Source organism: Fulmarus glacialis, unplaced genomic scaffold (assembly GCF_000690835.1).
Source record: "Fulmarus glacialis isolate BGI_N327 unplaced genomic scaffold, ASM69083v1 scaffold19758, whole genome shotgun sequence".
NCBI classification, from domain to species: domain Eukaryota; kingdom Metazoa; phylum Chordata; class Aves; order Procellariiformes; family Procellariidae; genus Fulmarus; species Fulmarus glacialis.
Genome location: NW_009226573.1, coordinates 7,614 through 15,226, shown reverse-complemented (window position 1 = coordinate 15,226; position 7,613 = coordinate 7,614).

Genomic DNA, 7,613 nt, shown 5'->3' with positions numbered 1-7,613 from the left:
AATATATTGATTGTTCCTATAGATCCTTATCACTGGTAAACACCCAAGAGCGTGCTGAGGAAAGAAAGACATTATTTCCCTTCTACAGTTGGGGAAATCGAGGCACGGGAAAAATGAAATGTCAGATCCATAGCAGGTCCAGACCCAGAATACGCCTGTGAGCCTCAGTCCGTCCACAGACTATCAGGGCCTTGTGGCCGATCTGACAACCAGTGCACACTCAAGAACATCCAAATGGGAACTTTAGACACTGAATTTTCAAGATAACAACAGGTCTTATTTCCTAACCATATGGAAAATGGACCAGCTGAAAAACTAAAGACCTCTAAAACACCCCGTACCACCCTGCCTAGTTGGCATCAGAAGAAAAATGTGCTGTTGTATGAATACCAGCTGAGAATTTGGCTCCACTTGCCTGAAACCAGTCCACTGCATCAGTAGAGTTGTTAAAATATTTCGGCCATCAAGAACACTTTTCATGCATCATTGGGCACAAAGACACGACAATGGGCCCTCTCCAAAAATGTAACTGAATCAGGCACTTAAATATGCTATAGGACAGGAGGGAATTTGCAAAAGGATTCATCTGGGCCTTTTCACATATGCTTGCTTCTGAATCACCAGTATATGACTAAATATAAACCATGAGGAGCCATAATTGCCATTCTACGTATCCTTGTATTCCTCTGAAAGACCATAAAGGAACAAAAACTAGCAAAGCATTTAGGAGGATTAGTTCTTAACAATGCCAGTAAAAATCTTTAAAAAAATGATCTTGCCAGATTCAAAGTGCAGATTTCACTGCTCAGTACCAGTGAGCTGCTAGTGTCCAAATCACCTTCATGCTTGGAGGGCTAATACGAATCTATGAGAGAGATGGTGAACTCCTCCCATCTCCAGCATATTTTCTTCTGCTGCTTTAATACCTTGGTCCCTGATAGCAATTCAAGGGGCGAAAAAAGAAAAACCTGCATAAATTTACTTCTTTTGGACTAGCTGTGAAAAGTTGATGTCAGCCTCTTATCTCCATGACACATTCAACGGGCTTTCAATTTACCTTGCAGTAAGACAGCTCTGGGCTTTGTCAGATAGAAATATTTTGCACACCTTTAATTATAAGGCAGCCTGCAAGGGAACAGAGAGTCACGAATAAGGGGGGTTGCACTGAGTATTTTGTGTCTGAGCCTGAAAAACAGAAATCAGATCAGCATGGCCAAAGCATTGGCCCAAAGCCAACACAGAGCTAGGTAACAGCAGGACTTGTTAGCATTTGGATATTCCATGAGCCTCATGCACAGGGCCAAACGTTTTTCTGTGTTTGTTTGATCCTCACTGTCCACATGTTAGTTACTACTGTTATGACAGTAATACAACACAGTGTCCTTAGGGAGTAGGGGTCCCCAGCTGTGCTTTACATTATATAGGTATTAGGTAAGAGATGGGGGATACTCAAAAAGATCTTCCTGTCTAAATGGTTTAGGGAAAAAGAGCAACTAAATGGCATAATACTGTCCCATTTTATTGCCGAGAGACTGAGATATGTGGGACATCCAAAGATGATGTGACAGTACTGGGGACTGTGCCCTTGACTCCAAGTCCAATATTTAATTACAAGACCTTCCTTATTAAGTGGTCTCCTAACTAATGAAAAGCCTTTTGATGCAACTTACTAATAAGCAGAAATGCCAGGGCTAGAAGTCCCAGAGGCTGTTTTTTCTGCTACGTAGGTTACATGATTGGGGGATGGAGGATGGAGGGGAAAGCTGCATCAGTCTCCAAAACCCATCACAGCTATATCACAGCTGCAGCTGGCTTGATCAATATGTATTCAGACATCTTCTATGGAAATGTTGATTAATAGTTACTATGCAAAGAAGAGCTCACTATTCATCTTCTCTGAAATCCACTTAGCTAAGTATTAATGGCAGTGCACAAATCTACACAGTTTTTTTTTAAAGAGCCAAAGAAAAAGGTAAATAAGGTGAGCTACAGCAGACTGCAGATAGCACCTTCTACTTCCATTCTTCTTCCCAAAACACTCAGACACCCAGAAAATTATCAGTATTTTTTTTTTCCTTTTTTTTTCTTTTTTTTTTCTTTTTTTTTCCTATTACATAAACTATAAGTAAAAAGATCCTAAAAGATTACCTGCTGAATGGAAACAGGAAGCTCAGAATTCATAATGACATGTTCCAGCAAGTCAGAATGCATTGTAAAAGCAGTCTGAACTCATTAAACAGCTTTTTTTACCTGTGCATGTTTTCCAGTTGCAAGAAAGAACAACTGGCTTGCCTCAGCAATAGCCAAAGCACTGGAACATCCCTTCTGTCACTACTAATACATGCTGTAGTATTGTCCTGGTTTCGGCTGGCATAGAGTTAATTTTCTTTCCAATAGCTGGTATAGTGCTGTGTTTTGGATTTAGTATGAGAAGAATGTTGATAACACACTGATGTTTTCAGTTGTTGCTAAGTACCCTATAGTCAAGGACTCTTCAGAGGCTGGGAGGGAGCATAGCCGGGACAGCTGGCCCAGCTGGCCAATGGGCTATTCCATACCATATGACATCATGCTCAGCATATAAAGCTGGGGGAAGAAGAAGGAAGGGGAACGTTTGGAGTGATGGTGTTTGTCTTCCCAAGTAACCATTACGTGTGATGGAGCCCTGCTTTCCTGGAGGTGGCTGAACACCTGCCTGCCGATGGGAAGCAGTGAATGAATTCCTTGCTTTGCTTTGCTTGCGTGTGCAGCTTTTGCTTTCCCTATTAAACTGTCTTTATCTCAACCCACGAGTTTTCTCACTTTTACTCTTCCAATTCTCTGCCCCTTCCCACCGGGGGGGGAGTGAGCGAGCAGCTGTGTGGGGCTCAGTTGCTGGCTGGGGTTAAACCACAACAAGTATCCATACCATTTGTCTGTCATTTCATCTCTTTTGGAGCATTTGAATATCACCTAATTGAATTCAAGGAAGTACTGGAGCTGACACTGGAGCCACACTGCTAGTAATCAGGAACGACCAATGGCTACCACTACATTGCTTGGAAAAAAGTTTTTTAAAAATAAACTCTCCTAAACCAAGGACAATCCCTCCCTTAAAAAAAAAAAAAAAAAAAAAAAAATCCACATTGTATCTTTCATTACAGATCAAGTAAAAAAGACATAAATGCAAAATTTTGTACTTTACCTTGTTTACATAAATTTCCTTACAAAAAGTAATTTTAAAAAGCAAAAACATTCAGAACATTAAGAAAATGATCACACATATTACAAAATTTTCCAAACAGGCATTTTCTAAAGAATACCAAAATGAGCTGAAATCAAGCTCTTCTCACAAATATTGCTGATTTTGAGGAAGAGGCATCTTTTGATGGAAATATGTCCTACAGAAATATTTGCAATCCACTATAGAAAACTGTAATAGATCATCAAATAACAGACTAATGGATAAGCAATAGTGAATACCCCCCGAAATGTTTCTGAAACTCACTGTGCCATCTCCAAGGTCAGATGACAAAGATCAATTGCTTTGTGGGTATTATTTCACAAGCATGAAAGCCCATAGTCTACAGTACTAAAAGGAAAGGTACCTGACAGTACTATTTCGGATGCATTAAAATATGAGCATAATTCAGAGCTTGAGAAATATACAATATATATGTGGTACTTATCTAAAGAAAAATTACAGTGATAAAGTAGATGTTCTAAGTTTGGCCGTCAACAAATGGGACCAATACATAAATATCTACTCTGCACCTTTCTATTTTATGTACTGATGATGAAGTGGGATTCAAACACAAAGCAGGTCTGTTCCTCCATCACTGACAAGGGAGCTTGTGCATAGAGCTCCTTACTGTTTAATGACAGCACTACCCTTAAAAATATAAACCCATTATGAGAACGCAGGTCTTGACTGAGGAAGGTTTAAAACTGAAGCATGGAAAGGGCAAATAGGGTCAGAACTTGGTCACAAGTTAAGAGCATGTTAGTGTTTCACACACTACAAGAATACAAGAGTATTCTTGAGCTGTTTACTTTGCAATGCACAGCCAAAAAAAAAGAGTATGGGTAAATATAAATAAACCAGACTGGCTTGAAGATTCACAATAAATGCATCTCCCATGCTTCTTACATATCCTCATGAATCAACATCATTTACCTGTAGGATTTGCTCATGTGCTCTTTAACTGTACTCCCTTTCAAAGTCAACATCTGGCTAAAAGACATGTTTGCCAGAGCCAAGAATAAGAAGATCTGTTCTGTAGCACTAAAGAAGGAGTCATGGGTTCTGCTCATTTAGACTCTTGATTTTCCTCCACTCTCCACAGCTAACTGTGCCTCATTCTGTTCCTACTATCAAATCAAAACGTAATAATGGTCTCTCACCATTAGAAAGTTCTTCAAGCTCCAAAGACATCTATACAATTTTAACCATATAAGCTCTTTGACCAGCTTTTTGCTCTGTGTTTCTGTGGTGATTGCTGCAGTAGGATCTTTACCATTAATATGTTGCAGGCCTCAAGACTGAGGCTCCTATACACAATGGCAGTACACATGATATAACAACAGTAAATTAAGAACCACATAAACATACACTGATGGTGGCCTTTTCCATCAATGTCCTCAGAAACAGATGCAACACTGCATTCATGGTTCAAATGAAACTCACTGGCTTGTTCTGTAATTGTTATAAAATAATTCCTTTCTCATTTTGCTTACTGCCATAACTCAAGAAATTATGCCAAGTACTTGGGACAAGCCCCTAAGACAACTTATGGATAACCAGATTTGTGTGTACCATCCTGCTAATGTCATTGATAAAGCTCAAGCGGTGTCCGTATTCACATGCTTTCATAATGTGCATGGTTATTCATAAAATTGCTTTGCTTTGCTTTTTCTTTTTTTCTACTTAAGGGAGAAAAAGCAGAGCTATTTCAAAGTTAAAGAGCAGAACTTGCTAGACAAAATACAGATACAATTCATAAGATGATGGCTTCCTCACAGAAGTGAACGAAGAGCAGCAACATGCTAGAGGGCTGAAGGACAAAGTATAAGGACTAGATTCTTCTTGGTGCTTTTGTGACATGGAGCTGGATGGATGGGTGAAGTTCCATTGAACCTTGGTCAACGTCTATTCTATCTGCTGAGCTCAAGGGGATATTTTGTCACTTTCCCACAGGATGAAATGAACTGAAAGAGGTAAGAGAGGAAACATGAAGCTTTATTCTGTCTCTGCCAGAACAGTGCCTGGAATAGGAAATTATTCTGCTAACCTGTTCAGGCCAGAGCGGCCATTGTTATCAACTGCTCTGACCTTCCGTTCAACAAAAGCTGTTGAAGGTCATGCATCGCTGTTGATTTCTGCATCCAAATCAGATACCCTGGCTGAGCTGCAGCAGAGCTGGCTCAAGGCTTTTCTCAAAATTAGGTGCAATGCGCTGTTCCAATGACTCCAGGGAGCTCACGGTAGTGAAGAATTACCAGAGACCCCAGGAAGGAGGAAGGTCAGTGTAGAGCTGGAGATCTCTGGATAGGGAGAAAGGACCAGACAAGGTCAGCAGAGGTTCCAGGTTGAGGAGAAGAGCAGTGAACAGAGACTGGTGGGTTTTTTAAAGGGCTTGGACTTCCTCTCTATTTCCAGACTGGCTCCTAGAGTGATCTGGTATCCCCTGCCCCATCCTACCCCACTCCTAGGACTTCTTTCTCTTCCCCCAGTCCCATACAGAAAAAACATCTCCCAAGACTCACAGCTCCTCCCCTAGTTCTCTCTCCTACCCACACACCCCAAGTACTAAATAATAAAATCACCAGGATTTGGCTGTTTATAGCAAAATGGGTGCAGTATGGCAAATGAGCTGGAGGACACAAGAAATGAGGGAAGATCTCACAATTTCTCATCTATTTGGCATCTCAAATACATCCCAGGTGTAGGAGAGGATTCTAGTAGACAAAGTCACTGAACCCAGGCTATTTCCATTGCATGTAACTACTTCCATATTATCCATTTCATAAATTTAACAAAGTCCATCTGAAAAAAAAAATTTGTTTTTTGCCTTCATTTCTCCTGTTCAACCTGGAATGAGCTTTCATTTCTCCTTTTTTGTCTGTTGTATTAGAAATCACCTTCTTCTTTCCAGGGCAAATCTATTCATAGCCAGTTTATGTTCTATTGTTCAAACACCAACATTACCCTTTAGCTTAAATAGCTCTTACCTCTTTTGGCTAATCTGCCTCCAGTATTTTTGTAACTATAGGTCTTGTCAATCTTTTGCTGGCCTAGAAAAGTCAGGCTCTTCCAGCTTCCTCTTGCAAAGCAGTTTCCATTCACCTGATCATTCTTGCTGTTCTTCCATGCATCCTTCCTGACCAAATTTAGGTCACCAAAAATGCACACAGCATTCCAGATGAGGCCTTATAGAATTAACATTTCCCAGGTGGTACTGAACGTGCTCCTTCTGAGACTTTCAAAGCCTTGCACCTGCAATTTTAAGGCTGCATTACTCTGGTGGCTCAGTAAGTGACACTGGTTCTCTGGCTGACCTTAGCACCCCAAATCTTTCTTGTTGTCTGTCTTCCCCAACTGATAAATCCCAATCACAACTTTAATTTCTGTGCTATTTAATATCTTTGCATTTCTTTAAGTCAATTATTGAGTCATCTAGTTCTGTGTCCTAATCCACAGTCTTGATGATGATGCTTAGGTTGCTTCATTGCTAAATTTCATAGTCTCAGTTCTACTGCTAATATTTTAAACAATCCCAGGAATAATCCTCGAGGAACTCCTTTAAGAACCTCCCTCCTGTCTCACACTGCTTATTTACTCTGTTCTTTACTGACTCTTATTTCTTCCATTCATGCTCATCTGCCCCACCTCAAGTGGCATTTTTCCATACAGCATGCTAATGGCTTTGATGTGAAGTTTTTTGTCCCGTTTCAGGAACAGCATCACTGAGGTCAGCAGAGTTAAAGCAGAAAAGAAATAGCCCAATTTATTTAAACTTGGTATTCCCTGAAAATGGAGACTAGAGCCAGCAGATCTATAGCCAACCTGCCAGGACTGCAACTATTTTCACATAGCCATAACAGCAAAAAACTGTAGGAGGGTTAGAGTTTGTCTCCATGTCTACCTCTGCTACCCTTCTGTTATTACATTACTTAAGACTTGCAATTATATTTCTTTAGCTCAAAAAACTCTGTCTCCTTGGAAAACATACCCAAGCAAGAGGAAGCTAATGGAAATTGGAATGGGAAAGCGGTCAAGAATCTAGGACCAGCATCTGCTCCATTCAACATGGGGAATCTGGTGACCATGCACATGCCACATCAGCCTGACTCCTGTTCCAGCCATGCATGTGGGTGTGATGTCAAGGACACAGAAGAGTGGAGCATGGCACAGCACACAGGCACTCGCCTTCCCCTTATGGTATGGTAATGGTGCACCTTCCTGAGAGCACCGTAACAGCTAAGCAAACAAAAAGACTGTGGTCCAATTCTGCTTTCACCAGGGATAAATTTGGAGTCACTTAACTGACGTCAGTGGAGTTATTCCAGAATTGCACCAGTGTAAAAGAGGGCAGCATCTGCTTCCTGAAAATGGATGCCATCAAGCTAATTGA